Here is a 20,608-nt window from a genome sequence, read left to right on the forward strand (position 1 = left end):
GATAGACCTCAGGTGATCGACCTTTCCTTAACGACTACACTACTACTGCCCGGTCTAGCCCGTTGTCGGGAGGATAGACCTCAGGTGATCGACCTTTCCTTAACGACTACACTACTACTGCCCGGTCTAGCCCATTGTCGGGAGGATAGACCTCAGGTGATCGACCTTTCCTTAACGACTACACTACTACTGCTCGGTCTAGCCCGTTGTCGGGAGGATAGACCTCAGGTGATCGACCTTTCCTTAACGACTACACTACTACTGCCCGGTCTAGCCCGTTGTCGGGAGGATAGACCTCAGGTGATCGACCTTTCCTTAACGACTAACACTACTACTGCCCGGTCTAGCCCGTTGTCGGGAGGATAGACCTCAGGTGATCGATCTTTCCTTAACGACTACACTACTACTGCCCGGTCTAGCCCGTTGTCGGGAGGATAGACCTCAGGTGATCGACCTTTCCTTAACGACTACACTACTACTGCCCGGTCTAGCCTGTTGTCGGGAGGATAGACCTCAGGTGATCGACCTTTCCTTAACGACTACACTACTACTGCCCGGTCTAGCCCGTTGTCGGGAGGATAGACCTCAGGTGATCGACCTTTCCTTAACGACTAACACTACTACTGCCCGGTCTAGCCCGTTGTCGGGAGGATAGACCTCAGGTGATCGACCTTTCCTTAACGACTACACTACTACTGCCCGGTCTAGCCCGTTGTCGGGAGGATAGACCTCAGGTGATCGACCTTTCCTTAACGACTACACTACTACTGCCCGGTCTAGCCCGTTGTCGGGAGTATAGACCTCAGGTGATCGACCTTTCCTTAACGACTACACTACTACTGCCCGGTCTAGCCCGTTGTCGGGAGGATAGACCTCAGGTGATCGACCTTTCCTTAACGACTACACTACTACTGCCCGGTCTAGCCCGTTGTCGGGAGGATAGACCTCAGGTGATCGACCTTTCCTTAACGACTACACTACTACTGCCCGGTCTAGCCCGTTGTCGGGAGGATAGACCTCAGGTGATCGACCTTTCCTTAACGACTACACTACTACTGCCAGGTCTAGCCCGTTGTCGGGAGGATAGACCTCAGGTGATCGACCTTTCCTTAACGACTACACTACTACTGCCCGGTCTAGCCCGTTGTCGGGAGGATAGACCTCAGGTGATCGACCTTTCCTTAACGACTACACTACTACTGCCCGGTCTAGCCCGTTGTCGGGAGGATAGACCTCAGGTGATCGACCTTTCCTTAACGACTACACTACTACTTCCCGGTCTAGCCCGTTGTTGGGAGGATAGACCTCAGGTGATCGACATTTCCTTAACGACTAACACTACTACTGCCCGGTCTAGCCCGTTGTCGGGAGGATAGACCTCAGGTGATCGACCTTTCCTTAACAACTACACTACTACTGCCCGGTCTAGCCCGTTATCGAGAGGATAGACCTCAGGTGATCGACCTTTCCTTAACGACTACACTACTACTGCCCGGTCTAGCCCGTTGTCGGGAGGATAGACCTCAGGTGATCGACCTTTCCTTAACTACTACGCTACTACTGCCCGGTCTAGCCCGTTGTCGGGAGGATAGACCTCAGGTGATCGACCTTTCCTTAACGACTACACTACTACTGCCCGGTCTAGCCCGTTGTCGGGAGTATAGACCTCAGGTGATCGACCTTTCCTTAACGACTACACTACTACTGCCCGGTCTAGCCCGTTGTCGGGAGGATAGACCTCAGGTGATCGACCTTTCCTTAACGACTACACTACTACTGCCCGGTCTAGCCCGTTGTCGGGAAGATAGACCTCAGGTGATCGACCTTTCCTTAACGACTAACACTACTACTGCCCGGTCTAACCCGTTGTCGGGAGGATAGACCTCAGGTGATCGACCTTTCCTTAACGACTACACTGCTACTGCCCGGTCTAGCCCGTTGTCGGGAGGATAGACCTCAGGTGATCGACCTTTCCTTAACGACTACACTACTACTGCCCGGTCTAGCCCGTTGTCGGGAGGATAGACCTCAGGTGATCGACCTTGCCATAACGACTACACTACTACTGCCCGGTCTAACCCGTTGTCGGGAGGATAGACCTCAGGTGATCGACCTTTCCATAACGACTAACACTACTACTGCCCGGTCTAGCCCGTTGTCGGGAGGATAGACCTCAGGTGATCAACCTTTCCTTAACGACTACACTACTGCCCGGTCTAGCCCGTTGTCGGGAGAATAGACCTCAGGTGATCGACCTTTCCTTAACGATTACACTACTACTGCCCGGTCTAGCCCGTTGTCGGGAGTATAGACCTCAGGTGATCGACCTTTCCTTAACGACTACACTACTACTGCCCGGTCTAGCCCGTTGTCGGGAGGATAGACCTCAGGTGATCGACCTTTCCTTAACGACTACACTACTACTGCCCGGTCTAGCCCGTTGTCGGGAGGATAGACCTCAGGTGATCGACCTTTCCTTAACGAATAACACTACTACTGCCCGGTCTAGCCCGTTGTCGGGAGGATAGACCTCAGGTGATCGACCTTTCCTTAACGACTACACTACTACTGCCCGGTCTAGCCCGTTGTCGGGAGGATAGACCTCAGGTGATCGACCTTTCCTTAACGACTACACTACTGCCCGGTCTAGCCCGTTGTCGGGAGAATAGACCTCAGGTGATCGACCTTTCCTTAACGATTACACTACTACTGCCCGGTCTAGCCTGTTGTCGGGAGGATAGACCTCAGGTGATCGACCTTTCCTTAACGAATAACACTACTACTGCCCGGTCTAGCCCGTTGTCGGGAGGATAGACCTCAGGTGATCGACCCTAACGACTACACTACTACTGCCCGGTCTAGCCCGTTGTCGGGAGTATAGACCTCAGGTGATCGACCTTTCCTTAACGACTACACTACTACTGCCCGGTCTAGCCCGTTGTCGGGAGGGTAGACCTCAGGTGATCGACCTTTCCATAACGACTACACTACTACTGCCCGGTCTAACCCGTTGTCGGGAGGATAGACCTCAGGTGATCAACCTTTCCTTAACGACTAACACTACTACTGCCCGGTCTAACCCGTTGTCGGGAGGATAGACCTCAGGTGATCGACCTTTCCTTAACGACTACACTACTACTGCCCGGTCTAGCCCGTTGTCGGGAGGATAGACCTCAGGTGATCGACCTTTCCTTAACGACTATACTACTTCCCGGTCTAGCCCGTTGTCGGGAGGATAGACCTCAGGTGATCGACCTTTCCTTAACGATTACACTACTACTGCCCGGTCTAGCCCGTTGTCGGGAGTATAGACCTCAGGTGATCGACCTTTCCTTAACGACTACACTACTACTGCCCGGTCTAGCCCGTTGTCGGGAGGATAGACCTCAGGTGATCGACCTTTCCTTAACGACTACACTACTACTGCCCGGTCTAGCCCGTTGTCGGGAGGGTAGACCTCAGGTGATCGACCTTTCCATAACGACTACACTACTACTGCCCGGTCTAACCCGTTGTCGGGAGGATAGACCTCAGGTGATCGACCTTTCCTTAACCAATGTTAACGACTAACACTACTACTGCCCGGTCTAACCCGTTGTCGGGAGGATAGACCTCAGGTGATCGACCTTTCCTTAACGACTACACTACTACTGCCCGGTCTAGCCCGTTGTCGGGAGGATAGACCTCAGGTGATCGACCTTTCCTTAAAGACTACACTACTGCCCGGTCTAGCCCGTTGTCGGGAGAATAGACCTCAGGTGATCGACCTTTCCTTAACGATTACACTACTACTGCCCGGTCTAGCCCGTTGTCGGGAGGATAGACCTCAGGTGATCGACCTTTCCTTAACGAATAACACTACTACTGCCCGGTCTAGCCCGTTGTCGGGAGGATAGACCTCAGGTGATCGACCTTTCCTTAACGACTAACACTACTACTGCCCGGTCTAACCCGTTGTCGGGAGGATAGACCTCAGGTGATCGACCTTTCCTTAACGACTACACTACTACTGCCCGGTCTAGCCCGTTGTCGGGAGGATAGACCTCAGGTGATCGACCTTTCCTTAACGACTACACGATCGACCTTTCCTTAACGACTACACTACTACAGCCCGGTCTAGCCCGTTGTCGGGAGGATAGACCTCAGGTGATCGACCTTTCCTTAACGACTACACTACTACTGCCCGGTCTAGCCCGTTGTCGGGAGGGTAGACCTCAGGTGATCGACCTTTCCATAACGACTACACTACTACTGCCCGGTCTAACCCGTTGTCGGGAGGATAGACCTCAGGTGATCGACCTTTCCTTAACGACTAACACTACTACTGCCCGGTCTAACCCGTTGTCGGGAGGATAGACCTCAGGTGATCGACCTTTCCTTAACGACTACACTACTGCCCGGTCTAGCCCGTTGTCGGGAGGATAGACCTCAGGTGATCGACCTTTCCTTAACGACTACACTACTGCCCGGTCTAGCCCGTTGTCGGGAGAATAGACCTCAGGTGATCGACCTTTCCTTAACGATTACACTACTACTGCCCGGTCTAGTCCGTTGTCGGGAGTATAGACCTCAGGTGATCGACCTTTCCTTAACGACTACACTACTACTGCCCGGTCTAGCCCGTTGTCGGGAGGATAGACCTCAGGTGATCGACCTTTCCTTAACGACTACACTACTACTGCCCGGTCTAGCCCGTTGTCGGGAGGATAGACCTCAGGTGATCGACCTTTCCTTAACGAATAACACTACTACTGCCCGGTCTAGCCCGTTGTCGGGAGGATAGACCTCAGGTGATCGACCTTTCCTTAACGACTACACTACTACTGCCCGGTCTAGCCCGTTGTCGGGAGGATAGACCTCAGGTGATCGACCTTTCCTTAACGACTACACTACTGCCCGGTCTAGCCCGTTGTCGGGAGAATAGACCTCAGGTGATCGACCTTTCCTTAACGATTACACTACTACTGCCCGGTCTAGCCCGTTGTCGGGAGGATAGACCTCAGGTGATCGACCTTTCCTTAACGAATAACACTACTACTGCCCGGTCTAGCCCGTTGTCGGGAGGATAGACCTCAGGTGATCGACCTTTTCTTAACGACTACACTACTACTGCCCGGTCTAGCCCGTTGTCGGGAGTATAGACCTCAGGTGATCGACCTTTCCTTAACGACTACACTACTACTGCCCGGTCTAGCCCGTTGTCGGGAGGATAGACCTCAGGTGATCGACCTTTCCTTAACGATTACACTACTACTGCCCGGTCTAGCCCGTTGTCGGGAGGATAGACCTCAGGTGATCGACCTTTCCTTAACGAATAACACTACTACTGCCCGGTCTAGCCCGTTGTCGGGAGGATAGACCTCAGGTGATCGACCTTTTCTTAACGACTACACTACTACTGCCCGGTCTAGCCCGTTGTCGGGAGTATAGACCTCAGGTGATCGACCTTTCCTTAACGACTACACTACTACTGCCCGGTCTAGCCCGTTGTCGGGAGGATAGACCTCAGGTGATCGACCTTTCCTTAACGACTACACGATCGACCTTTCCTTAACGACTACACTACTACTGCCCGGTCTAGCCCGTTGTCGGGAGGATAGACCTCAGGTGATCGACCTTTCCTTAACGAATAACACTACTACTGCCCGGTCTAGCCCGTTGTCGGGAGGATAGACCTCAGGTGATCGACCTTTCCTTAACGACTACACTACTACTGCCCGGTCTAGCCCGTTGTCGGGAGGATAGACCTCAGGTGATCGACCTTTCCTTAACGACTACACTACTGCCCGGTCTAGCCCGTTGTCGGGAGAATAGACCTCAGGTGATCGACCTTTCCTTAACGATTACACTACTACTGCCCGGTCTAGCCCGTTGTCGGGAGGATAGACCTCAGGTGATCGACCTTTCCTTAACGAATAACACTACTACTGCCCGGTCTAGCCCGTTGTCGGGAGGATAGACCTCAGGTGATCGACCTTTTCTTAACGACTACACTACTACTGCCCGGTCTAGCCCGTTGTCGGGAGTATAGACCTCAGGTGATCGACCTTTCCTTAACGACTACACTACTACTGCCCGGTCTAGCCCGTTGTCGGGAGGATAGACCTCAGGTGATCGACCTTTCCTTAACGACTACACGATCGACCTTTCCTTAACGACTACACTACTACTGCCCGGTCTAGCCCGTTGTCGGGAGGATAGACCTCAGGTGATCGACCTTTCCTTAACGACTACACTACTTCCCGGTCTAGCCCGTTGTCGGGAGGATAGACCTCAGGTGATCGACCTTTCCTTAACGATTACACTACTACTGCCCGGTCTAGCCCGTTGTCGGGAGTATAGACCTCAGGTGATCGACCTTTCCTTAACGACTACACTACTACTGCCCGGTCTAGCCCGTTGTCGGGAGGATAGACCTCAGGTGATCGACCTTTCCTTAACGACTACACTACTACTGCCCGGTCTAGCCCGTTGTCGGGAGGGTAGACCTCAGGTGATCGACCTTTCCATAACGACTACACTACTACTGCCCGGTCTAACCCGTTGTCGGGAGGATAGACCTCAGGTGATCGACCTTTCCTTAACGACTACACTACTGCCCGGTCTAGCCCGTTGTCGGGAGAATAGACCTCAGGTGATCGACCTTTCCTTAACGACTTACACTCTACTACTGCCCGGTCTAACCCGTTGTCGGGAGGATAGACCTCAGGTGATCGACCTTTCCTTAACGACTTACACTACTACTGCCCGGTCTAACCCGTTGTCGGGAGGATAGACCTAAGGTGATCGATCTTTCCTTAACGACTACACTACTACTGCCCGGTCTAGCCCGTTGTCGGGAGGATAGACCTCAGGTGATCGACCTTTCCTTAACGACTACACTACTGCCCGGTCTAGCCCGTTGTCGGGAGAATAGACCTCAGGTGATCGACCTTTCCTTAACGATTACACTACTACTGCCCGGTCTAGCCCGTTGTCGGGAGGATAGACCTCAGGTGATCGACCTTTCCTTAACGAATAACACTACTACTGCCCGGTCTAGCCCGTTGTCGGGAGGATAGACCTCAGGTGATCGACCCTTCCTTAACAACTACACTACTACTGCCCGGTCTAGCCCGTTGTCGGGAGTATAGACCTCAGGTGATCGACCTTTCCTTAACGACTACACTACTACTGCCCGGTCTAGCCCGTTGTCGGGAGGATAGACCTCAGGTGATCGACCTTTCCTTAACGACTACACGATCGACCTTTCCTTAACGACTACACTACTACAGCCCGGTCTAGCCCGTTGTCGGGAGGATAGACCTCAGGTGATCGACCTTTCCTTAACGACTACACTACTACTGCCCAGTCTAGCCCGTTGTCGGGAGGGTAGACCTCAGGTGATCGACCTTTCCATAACGACTACACTACTACTGCCCGGTCTAACCCGTTGTCGGGAGGATAGACCTCAGGTGATCGACCTTTCCTTAACGACTAACACTACTACTGCCCGGTCTAACCCGTTGTCGGGAGGATAGACCTCAGGTGATCGACCTTTCCTTAACGACTACACTACTACTGCCCGGTCTAGCCCGTTGTCGGGAGGATAGACCTCAGGTGATCGACCTTTCCTTAACGACTACACTACTACTGCCCGGTCTAGCCCGTTGTCGGGAGGATAGACCTCAGGTGATCGACCTTTCCTTAACGATTACACTACTACTGCCCGGTCTAGCCCGTTGTCGGGAGGATAGACCTCAGGTGATCGACCTTTCCTTAACGACTACACTACTGCCCGGTCTAGCCCGTTGTCGGGAGGATAGACCTCAGGTGATCGACCTTTCCTTAACGACTAACACTACTACTGCCCGATCTAGCCCGTTGTCGGGAGGATAGACCTCAGGTGATCGACCTTTCCTTAACGACTACACTACTACTGCCCGGTCTAGCCCGTTGTCGGGAGGATAGACCTCAGGTGATCGACCTTTCCTTAACGACTAACACTACTATGCCCGATCTAGCCCGTTGTCGGGAGGATAGACCTCAGGTGATCGACCTTTCCTTAACGACTACACTACTACTGCCCGGTCTAGCCCGTTGTCGGGAGGATAGACCTCAGGTGATCGACCTTTCCTTAACGACTACACTACTACTGCCCGGTCTAGCCCGTTGTCATGTCGGGAGGATAGACCTCAGGTGATCGACCTTTCCTTAACGACTAACACTACTACTGCCCGGTCTAGACCTTTCCTTTTGACTCAAGCTCTCCCGCCCGTTAGTAAAATCATGCACATTATACTTTTCTCCCCTCTTTTATTTAATTACCGAAAAGAAAAATATAAGTCCATTAATCTTTCCCATAAAAAGCATTGTACTAAACATTCGCAACAGATATAATTTTACTGGCAAACTTGCCCCAAAACTTGTCCATATCGATTGAAAAAAAATAAATCCATTGCACATTGGGTTTTCAATTTATGAAGAGCTTTTAGTCAAGCTATTTAAATGAGAAATTACCTACATGTATTTGAATGGGGCCGCAGCTTTGTCAATGACAATTTTAATGACATATCCTTTACTTTCATGAATTTATAAACGATTTAAATTTTTTACACTTCACTGGGATCACTGGGAATAGCTTACATTTTTCACCAAATTTCCATAAGCACATGTTTCTAAATTTTCTCAGAGAAATTGGATAGGCTTTGAAACAGTGGCGTAACTAGGGGCAGGGGGGCAATATGCCCCGGGCGCCACCCTTAGGGGCGCCAAATTTACCTATTCAGCATCAATTCTGCCCTCCAAGCGATGAAAGTCAGATTTTTTAGCACAAAATCAATTGAAAGAACATTTTAAGACCGATATTTAACTTCTAGTAACCAAATTTAATTAGTGGTAGGCCTTATTTGTCCAAAATTTAGTACGCTCCACGCGCAATTGTTTCAAGAATTGGGGGGCGCCATTATGTATCCTTAGCCCTGGAAATTTTGTTTCTTGCTACCAACCCTAGTTACGCCACTGCTGTGAAACCACTGAGTGGCTATATATATATAATTGTGCACTTACTTTTAATTGTCATACTGAAGACATCCCTGTTCATTTGATTCATCTCAACAACAAATACTACTTCCACTGAAAGTGATGGATCTGTAATGATACAAAGAGACTCAATATTAGAAGTCATGAAAGTTACACGAAAACCAATCATAAGGGGCGCTCCATTAGATTTTCAGGGGCATGGTTTTTAAAAGAAAAACTTTGAATATATGCGTGCAAAGAAAAATTATTTCATCCACTTGACTAAAAAACTACTTCCTAGGTTATACACACAAATTCTGCCTAGTTTAAAAAGAAAATCTGTATCTTCAATACAAAAGGTCAAAATTTGCAGTACACTTTTCATCCCAGCTACACAACACTTAAAGTATATATCATTAAATTTATACAATTTACTTCGAGAACTGTTAAATTTCAAAATATCAATTTTAATCATTAGCCTTTCCCAAATTTGACTCGCCGCATCTCAAAATGGCTGAGTGCAACTTATGGCAGGTTTCGTCAGAGCGGGTCACATTTATACACACAAATAAATATGCTGTAATATGCTATAATTAGGGAAGATTATTCTAGAATAGTAAGAAATGATATATTGGAAATGATTAAGATGGGAGATTGAAATTCTCAGAGGGAACTCTGTGAAACTTATGTTAGCCAGGGCCAGTCGAGGCGGTAGTAGAGCCAATAGTGCTCAATTACATGAACTCAAAGAAGCGGCAGACTGAAAAATCTCCATCAAGGAACTGTGGTATTTTGCTGGACTAACATAGTGTGTTTTAAGTGGAGCAGAAAGCCCGGGCAGAAAGCTTACTCAAGAGATCTCCGAGAGACGAGCTTATGGTCAACATATCGTTATGAATACGGCAGAGTGACGAATCCGTAAAATCGCTGTTCTGAGTAAACGGCGTTTGAAAATATTGGTACCATTCCATCGGCCCTTCTAAAATATGAGAACATTCGTGAGCACTCATTTGAAATGTATATTATAGAAGTGAATGTACCCTAATTATTTGCAATATTCGCAAGTTCTGAAACAATCGACATTTCCCTCAAAACAGGTATTTACAGCTATTCGGCTTTATGCTAAATCCAAAAAGTGTCAACCGCTGCGCAAAGAGTTGTATACGAGGACGAATCCGCATTCAACTACGTCGTGTAAACTATAGTACTCATCCTTGATTTGGGGATTTTATGTTAAAATTGCTGGTTGTCCTAAGGCTATAGCTCCTAAACTTGGTATATAAGTTATAATTAGTAATTCCCGTAATATTTAGTGAAAACTCCAGTTGAAATCAAGAATTTTAGAGTAGATATAACAATATTGGCCTATATTTTGTGTATAATTTTCTGTGATTTCCCAATTTTGCGACGGCGCTCTGACATAATTACGCCATAGCGATATCATGTGGGGAATGTTTGTACTTATTTTGCTATCACTGGATAGAAGATACCTATAGCTACCCATTGGTATCAAAAATAACAGTATATGACATGTAATATAAAAAATTCTGAGTTTCCAGCTATACTATACAATTTATCAGCATGTTTTGTACAGCTAAGTATACGATTCGTCTTTTGGTCAAATTCACAATTTCAATATCTACGTCGGGAAGTAAGATTTATCATTAATTTTTGGTGGAAATGAAAGATCGCCTGATACATAATCACAAGCATACAGTAACTCATTTTGCTCAAAATGCTCGATTCGTCACTCTGCCGAATTCATAACGATATGAGAAGACCATTTGGAAAACACAAGCACAGCAGCTAGGATAGTGAGACCATAGTCATCAGGACATCGAACTTTGATTGTGGTAAACCAGGGGTTTACCTTGGATAAACAGGATGTTGGACATTGCCGGATCTTGGATCAAGGAACCTGGGCAAGGAACTGAGATCATCAACGGAATCTCATCAGAATGTGTCAGCCAATCATGATCTCCAGGCTTAGTAATCATAGCATAAAGAAATCTTTGTAGTAATTTTAAGTAATTGTAATATCGTATAAGGATTTGATCGATAGCCATACTGCAATAATTACTAAATAATCATCAATTTGTTGTGTATAATAAAAAATAAATAAATAAATGTAGATATTTATATAGCGCTTTATACCGTAAACAGCCTCAAAGCGCTTTACATTTATTCCGCCGTCATTAGAATAATCGGAACCACGTTTGCAGCCTACAAATGGCGCAGGGTTCATCAGTACAACGACTGTGACTACCCCTAACAGCTTCCCATTGCACCTGGGTGGGGTGAGGCAAGCGAGGCAAAGCGCCTTGCCCAAGGGCACAACACGGTGGCGGGACGGGGACTCGAACCCACGCACGTCGAGCAAGCTCTCAGATTATGAGTCCAAGGCCGTATCCACTGAGCCACCGTGAGAAACAGTGTGTTTACGTGCTTGGTGTTGCATGAAGCAGGTGATTTTGGCCTGCAACCCTGGACAAAAGGGTTGGAATGAAATTAGTACGACATTGCAAATAATGAGCCCCCATTCCCCCCAATCAATGTTGAATTCTGACATTTTGTTCAAGTGCGCTCAGTAGTAGACTTGTACACTCAAGAAAGCGCCATTAAATCACTCTAAAAATAACGAAAATATGGCCATTACAAGGTGCACATTTTATATATTTTTCATTCCAACCTATTTTGTCTAGCATTATGGGTCATTTTAGTGACCATAACATGATTATCTTTGTTCTAGATTCAGCTTTCCCAATATCTGTTCAGAACATGCAAATTTCAAGGGGTTTCATCAAGAAATATACTATAGGATAAGCCACACGTTTGCGCAAATGAAGTCAGTCACACATTTCAATGCGCAGTCATGCATGTGATTGCATGTGATGGCTTGCGCTGTGTAAGAGGTTGACCTGTGAAAGAGGTGATGCATGTTTACGTCATCGTTTCAAAAAAATTAAATTGCGAAAAACGATGAACATTTGGTCGTTTCTTTCCATTACTATCATATTGTGAAAAACCAAGTAGCTGAAGAGTTAGCTCAATATGCTATGAAAATATTATCTGTGATGACCCCATGTTGACTCAGCTTGGATAAATTTGGTGTACTGAAAATGCCCAGCAACTGTCAATCAAATAGTGTATTTGTCAATTGTCAATTAAAATATGGGGCATAAGTCTGATTCACTATTGAAGCAGGCATGGTTTCATCACATTGTATATCCAAAAACTATTTACTATAACACCTCTTTCAGAAATAGTGTAAAAATTATCCACCAAAAATAATTGGCTTCATTACGGCTTGTATGTTAAAATATTTCCCAACTTTCAGACAAGCGTCATTATTTCCTTTTTATCATGCATATATACTGTGTTATTAATGGCATATCATACAATGCAACATACATGTAATGTACAGTGATGCGAAGTAAAAAGAAAGAATAGTAAAATTGATCGAAATTGAGTAGGTCCATGCCTAAAATTTGCAGCCCGAAAATCAGCCATGTAAATGAAATCCATAAAAATATGCGGTTGGAAAATTAATAAATACCCCAAAATGGTGAATCAAATGGCTTCATTTGGGTTTTCTTGTGTTGAGAATTTGTCCAAATTCTGAGGGGGGCACACCCCCTGCATCAAACGACATGTCCCAAATTTGAAATTGCATCCCCCATCAAAATACCTTGGTGCTCCCCTGAGCAGGCCCATTACATTGTAATTCAATTAAGCACGTTATTGACAAATAAGCCAATTAATGACAATTGAGCAAAGTAATAATTAATCAAACCATGGAGGTATATAAATAAATGGAGAATGATCCAGCCAAGCCTCTTTTGTACTACGTTGGTTATGACCAATTATTGTTGAATAGGCAATTCCAGGTTTATATTGATTATGCTAAGCTGATTACATTGTGAAGTCTGTTTCACTGGCCATTGATTTCAATGGGGTAAAATGAAGTTTAGGCCTATACTTACTGGAAAGTGCTCATATTTCATAAAATTTTGATATCAAAATCTCATTTTCGCCAAAAATTGAGTGCTTAAATTCTGAGACTAGTATACCTAGGTTTAGGTATACTAGTCTCAGTTAAATTGCATCAAGAAATCAGTCTTTTGAAAAAGAAACACCTTATCTGTTGTCATCTTGTGACTCCTACATTTTGGTCATGAAAATAATTTTGAATTATGACTTTTTTCCCAAAAAGTTATGACCCCCCTGTATATTTGGAACCCCTCCCTCCAAAGAAAATGATAGCCCCCTAATAATATTTATATAATCATTTAGGCCTAAATACTGATAATTATTTATTATAAAATGAGAAGTTTAATGATGATGATTTAGGCGGCCTATACGATTTCATGACAATACAGAATTAAAAGTTTAAAAACAATAACATGACATATCCGTCATGGCACTCAATCAATTTGACCCGAAGCTTCAACCAAAATCACGGTTATCATACACTAAACTATTTAGACAAAGTATGTATAGGGCCTATACATTCCGTATATCAATTTCTCTCTAGAAAAGATTGTCTGATCATCACTTTTGCTTGAATTCCGAAGTACTTCCGGTAAATTTTGCTCGTTGGTAACTCAAATGGCCCAAATTGGCCCAACATAATCTTTTCACAATCGGAAGGTAAAAACGTTTTGCTTTCATTTGCACTATATTTGAACTCCTCAGACCCCTTAAAAGCTTAATATATGAACATGAAAACTAAGTATATTTTTCAAGTTACGGCACAACTAGTGTAGAAAACAGTTTCATAACTTGAGAACAGAACATCCGAATTTCTTCGGGTTTTCGCACGATCATACATTGAAACTATAAGCTATCAAAACTGGTGACTTTGAACATCTGATTGACTAGCTGACGTCATTATACAGTCTCTTTTACAAGGCTTCCGATACGGGTCAATGTAGGGTCAATTCCTATGAGGAAATTTTGGGAGTGACAATCAATGAACCATGGTAGAGGCTCATAACCATCGTGGAGATCAATAGCTTGGCTGAAGTGGCTGGTCAATTCAAGTTTGGTGACTCATTGAATAGAGGTAACGGGATAATCTCCACTTAGGAGATTAGAATTCTGGCGATCATTCTCCATTTATTTATATACCTCCATGATCAAACCGACAATGATGATTAAGATAATTAATAACAAACAACAAGTAGGCAAGTAATTTAGAACTTAACCAAGAAAGCATATTCAAATTACAAAGAATTATTGGTAAAATGTGAACAAACCACAATAAATTCAAGCTGCACTCAAACAACTTTTAAAAAGGCAGTCACATAAGTATTTTTGTATCACATTTAACAAATCTTTAGCAAAATATATAGATACATCTATAATATTAATAATAATAATGAGATGCATCTTTGGAATAATGTTATAAGCAGCTGAGATTGAAATGGAATTCATAATATTATAAACTAGAGCATAAAATACCTGAACAAAGCTAATGAAAGAGAAATTTGATGGATATGTACTTGCCTGCTTATACAATGTAGCTGATTGAGCTGGATTTCATTATTATGTGCTCTTCTATGATTATGGATGGCAGGTATAGATGTTGATTTTGGTTTCAATCCTCTCAATATTGGTATCCTCCCACTGAAGAATTTTGATATAATTAATTAGCATACCTGAATCAAATGACCACCACAATTGGTATAGAATAACAGCAGAGCTGGGCTAACAGTTTCTGTTTTTGTTTCTGTTGACTTGACTACTGAACACATCAACAAAACAACTGAACATACATGGGAATAAGAAAGAACCTGATTGGATGGAATTAAAGCAAGAAGATGCCTGAATGGGTAGAATTAGCAGCTTGTTGTTATTAACAGCATAACAACTAAAACTATAAAGATGTAAAGAACATTGAAAAGGCTTTATTTATGCTCAGATTCAAGTGAGCCAGAACCTTCAAGTGGGGATGAGATGATAACACCTTTACACCCTGGTGCACATCAAGAATACCTGTTTCTAAGACAATATGGTTTCAGCAGATTTTAACTGAAATATATTTTCAGTGACAAAGTAAAAAAAAGTTGCTAAGAATGGAAATGTCAAGCCATCCCCACCTACACCTACAAATCTTCTGATATGCAAAAACACCAGAATCTGCTTCTTATGTACAAAAATGTATGCAAACACACAGGGATCTGCTTCCATGCACTGATGGACCTTTCAAGTGGCCCAAAGACGGCAGATTTTAAATGATTTTTGCACAAAAAAATTTTTTAATTCAAAATTAAGCACAGTAAATTCTGGGTCTGTCGGGCCAATAGAACAGGGTTTTATTTTCGTCGCCTTACTGTTAAAACCAAAACTGAACCACAGAGTGATCCTGGAAGTGATTTAATGATATATATATGCTAATTATACCACTATTTGAAAATAAATCTGAACTGTGAGGAAGTCGACTTGAATATGCAGCAAAACTAAAAAGGCTGCTTTAAAATCATTCCATCTGATTATATAGCAAAAACAGTAAATTTTGGGTTTTGATCCATTTTTAGTAATTATTCACCCTACATAATTGTAACTTGTAGCTTCAAGGGCGCACTGCCATTTTAAGTTATTAACGGTTCAGTGCCTTTAAGGGAGTGTTCATAAATACTTTGGTGGGAGGGTTGGAAAATATGAGGGGATCAAAAAAAATTTGGGTCCTAAAAAGGGGGGATAAAAAAAATTCAGTCCTTAATAGGGGGGTCAAAAAAATTTGAGGGTAAAATTCCGGGGTAAAATGTACGAGAAGGCATGTACATTCAAAATATTTTGCACGCTCCGCGCGCATGAATGTTAAATATTCAATTTTGTAATCTCAAGCTACGAATCAACAAAATGTGCGCACTTTACAATTTGGGTGTAACACTATGACTCCGATAAGTAATATGACTCCAAATGGTAATTTTTAGCTAATGAGTTAATGACCATAGGGGTAGATCCCAGGGGATGGGGGGTTATGGGGATGGTCCATACAATCAAAAAGTGCCAATTTTGTTGTGCTTCGTGCAAATTAATTCCAGTTTTTTATGTACTATATTTCACCAGTTTAGCTTCAATATGGCAAATATTTTTGCGCGCTTCACACACATTTCTACCATAAACTTATTTTGTAGGCAAAAGGTGCTGGATTCACTGGACTTCAAACAAAATCTATGCCACTGTTAATGATGTATATTTTTGGTTTCTTTTTAGGACATGAAGGGGGATCAAAACTTTATAGACCATAAAAGGGGGGATCAAAATAAAATCCACCTTTTTTAGGGGGCTCAAAATATTCTTGACCCCCCCCCCCCACCAAAGTATTTATGAACACTCCTTAAACAAGAAAATTCTCAGGTCAACCTATTTTGATCATTTGGCATCTTAAATCATATAATTTCATCTGGTATTATTGGCGTTTAACTGCAATAGTTTTGAACATGAATAAATTTCAACTAAAAATTTAACCTGGCCATTTTTCCATTGAAATCTGTCTAGATTTAATGCTATAGACATGAGGTAACAAGCAAGCACCACTGGCTTTGCACCCCCAGGGGCCAAGGCAAACTCAAACCAAAGATGCTTGCTCAAACCAAATTTTTTAGGTTCAAAACACATTCAAGATGTTCCTAAATTAAAGTAGCCATAGGCATGTAGGGGCCAATCAAAGATCACCCGCATAGGCCACTACTAATCATGACCTATTTTGTGATGTTTCCTAGACAAAACATTTGTTTTTACAAGACAAACAATTCAACCACTATCGTTGAAATCAAGAGTACTTTTATTAATTTTTTATCCTGTGTGGCCAAAAGTGTGATCATCCCATGGCTTTCAAGATTTTTGCAGATAGGTCAAACTATACTTTTCTGAATCCTTGAGATGAGACGGATATCTTGGTGAATTTGAGCAAATATGAAATTTGACGGCTGTGTTGACCTTTGAATGACCCCTACATGCTTGATAAGGCCACTTTTCAATTTTGGGAACATATTAAATGTACGGAGAAATAATGTGGGAAATTAAATCTGAGAAAGGTTTTTTAACACAAGTCTACACATACATAAATGACAGCCAGTGAAAAAATTTCACTGACCATCCAGGATTTGAACCTGTGACCTTCGGATCACCGGACAGGTGCTCTGCCAACTGAGCTAATGAGTCAGATGGAGAAGAGCAGTGATGTTATTATCTATACATTGTAGGCCTTCAGTTCAATACCCGCCCTCCATCATCTTCTCATCCAAGAAGCTTTTTGGTTTGGAAATCATTTTTAAATCATTGTCAAGACGGAGAAATAAAGTGTAACTATGTGGGAAATTAAATCTGAGAATTTTTCCAACCCATCCCCCGTATGTCGAAAAGAAATACATCAACAGAGATGTATTCCACAAGTTAATGAAAAATGCGGCTGGAAATTTGATGCATTATGGGTTTATTACTCAGAAAATCAAAATTGCAAATGAGAAACATGTAAAAATGACTTAAGCATTTAGCGTAGCAGGCTGACGATATATTTTATGAAAGGACTAATTGTGTACATTCCAAATATCAAGTTCATTTTAATATAGGCCCCCTACTATGTAGAAATATTGGAGTGATAAAGGTAATTTTTTAGGTATTTTTGAGGGGAATCACCCTGTACAATGTATATTTTTAGCACACCCTGTATATCCACTCAAACTTTACAGATTTGCAATCCTGACAATATGCTTTCTAAAAATGTATACTTTTACATAGTAAAAGTGTACTTTTTGAAATATAATCAGAAATACAAAAAAGGAGTTGATTTTTGACAAATTGCAAGATGTGATGCAATTGGGTCCCACCTCAAAAAACATGACCACATGTGTATGTGAGGCCCGGCCCCCAACTCAACACAAAAGTTGACAACCATGAGAGTTACCAAATTACGCGGAAAAGGTTTTTTTTTTTTACCAGTAGCAAGGATTGCGAAATTGGCAAAATAGGGGGTATTTAATTTGCACTGTCCGTAAAATTTGACAGAGAAATCAGCAAAATAGGGGTATTTAATTTGCACTGTCCACGAAATTTGGATAAAAGGGGTACTTTAGAAAATCCAGAAATTTTATGTCAATATTTAGTGTCATTGATAAGGGGTGTTTGAAATTCTAATCATTGAAAAGTGGTGTTTGAAATTCTGGTCATTATAAACCACAAAAAAAAGGGATATTTTGGCCAAATTTTGTAAGGGGGTAAATTTGATGAAAAATCATTGCAAAGGGGCCTTTAAAAGATTTGGTGACTCTCATGGTTGTCAACTTTTGTGTTGAGTTGGGGGCCGGGATGCGAGGCCCCATCTCTCCTGGACTTTTCATCAGCTGGCATTTGATTCAGAGATCAGCTTTGTATACACAAAAGATTATAGCCTACTAGTATTGGTATGAATCATTTTATTATTTTTAATGGCGAAAATGTTTTAAAGTATTGCTATTCGATTTGTAAGTTAAAGAAAGTATGTTTTGCCGTTTCAACAAATGAAAACGAGTGAGTATTGCCCAAGTTAGTGTTATGTGCACCCCAAAATATTCCATAATATTCATTAAAAGTTATGTATTCTGTCATCAAACATTAATTTTCACTTGTTTTGATATTTATCTCCATTTGTTTGTGCATGGAATATTCTTGAAGGTTAATGATTAAAGTGATCAAGAAATTCATGTATCTAGTAATGTGGAGAAAGTTCTAGCAACACTTAGATCATACTAAAATGATCATGATTACTTGATTACCACAGTAGTAAAGTGCTGGCACTGTGCCAAAAATCAGTGTACAGTGTCTGATTGGTTTGTGTTGAGGTAATGTGCTATTTTTAGAACTATGTGTACAGAGTAATTGATCTGATTGGCTTGTGGTGATTTCATGTACTAATTTGGGAATTGAGGTAATGTAATATGCCATATATGGGATGATTAAATGCTGCAATTTATGCAGATTATTCTAGAATAGGTAAAATTTAGATAAAAGCCTGGAGGTTGAATGATTGGGAGGCAGCAGTCTCGAGGTGTAAGAGGAAACTCTGTGAAACTTATGTTAGCCAGTATTGGTACAAAGTTACCATTGAAGTCTTCAAACTTCAGTTCGCGGTTCTTGTGTGTGCGTGTTGGAGAGAATTCTTTACCCCAAAGGCGGTAGTGAAAGCCAATAGTGCTTTATTATTTGTCAACTCAAAGAAGTGACAGACTGAAGTATCTCCATCACCGAATTGTGATATTTTGCTGGACTAGCATAGAGTGTTATCTGTCTGTCAAGTGGAGCAGAAATCTTGCTCAAGAGATCTCCGAGAGAGAAGCTTAAGGTCAACATAGAAGACCACTTGGAGAACACTAGCAGGGTAGCTAGGGTAGTGAAAGTATAGTCATCAGGACTTTGGACTGAGATTGTGGTAGATAGGATCGCGGACATTGCCGGATCTTGGATCAAGAACCGAGACCATCAACGGAATCTCATCAGAAAGCCAGCCAATCAAGATTTCCTGGCTTAGCTAAGCAACCATAGCATAAAGAAATCTTTATCATAATCTTACATAAATGTTGTAATATTGTATAAGGATTGATTGATAGCCATACTGCACTTAAATAAATAATCATAGGCCCTACGTGTTTTAAGTAAAAAACAGTGTGTTTGTGTGTTTGGTGTTGCATGAACCCGAAGCAGGTGATTTTGGCCTGGGTCATTTTGGTGACCATAACAGTTAGGCCTACATGTAACAATAATAGTTCTGCAGCATATCAATATGGTCAGCAAAAGAAAATTATATCACCAATGACGTCATATCAGCGTTATTTCCTTGGTCATGTACAGTATCCTTGACCACTGAGCATAGCATCATATGTTTGGTTGCATGTGAGTGCATTGATCATGTTGATAAAATCACAATCTTCATCATATGGACCATATTGAAGTCAAAGTAATTATCTATCCTATCCTGTATCATTTGATTCATAAAATTACATTCAACAAAATGATTGGAGAGAAAACACACAATTCACCCCCACTTTTTGGCAAAGAGAACAAGAATAAGAAGGGATGATGCATCCACAATGAATTGACCCCCCCCCCCACCCCCACACAAACCCCCACACACCAAAATGCAAAGGATGAGAAGAGAAGAGAGGAAGGAGGAGAGGAAATTTTCAGCACATAGGTGCAGATTTTTAAAAAAGAGGAAAGGGGAGAAGAGAAGAGAAGAGAAGAGAAGAATTTTTCAACTTCTGAGGGGGGAACATCCACCTTCAGACACCCCCATGTGGAGTGCATAAACAAGTGGCCATTTTTGCTTCTGCTTCCAACCTTCCAATTTAGGCCCTACGTTTAACACAATTTATAGGCCTAATAGGAAAACTTGTCCATGAAAGGCTTCTTGGACTGCTCATTTCACAAATTTCTGGCTTTAAGGGGGTACTTACACCCTTGGTCAATTATGTGCCTATTTTTGCATTTTTCTGAAAAATTATAGCGCATTGGTGACAGTTAAGATATGCATGTTGTAGGGGCAAGGACTACAAATATTGCTCTGAAAATTCAGCAACTCCAGGCAAGTAGTTATTGATTTATTGATCAAATACTGGTTTTCCCT

At 43.0% G+C, this 20,608-nt stretch overlaps 1 long non-coding RNA gene across 1 annotated transcript in view; it reads right to left on the reverse strand.

The window, feature by feature from the left end:
• LOC140140849 (uncharacterized) overlaps nucleotides 1-20,608 on the reverse strand; it is a 350,554-nt gene that overhangs the window by 314,342 nt on the left and 15,604 nt on the right. Inside the window, exon 4 of the long non-coding RNA XR_011857313.1 lies at nucleotides 9,049-9,129. This is a non-coding gene — a long non-coding RNA (uncharacterized lncRNA). The remainder of the gene's footprint in view (nucleotides 1-9,048; nucleotides 9,130-20,608) is intronic.

Source organism: Amphiura filiformis, chromosome 19 (assembly GCF_039555335.1).
Source record: "Amphiura filiformis chromosome 19, Afil_fr2py, whole genome shotgun sequence".
Taxonomy (NCBI): domain Eukaryota; kingdom Metazoa; phylum Echinodermata; class Ophiuroidea; order Amphilepidida; family Amphiuridae; genus Amphiura; species Amphiura filiformis.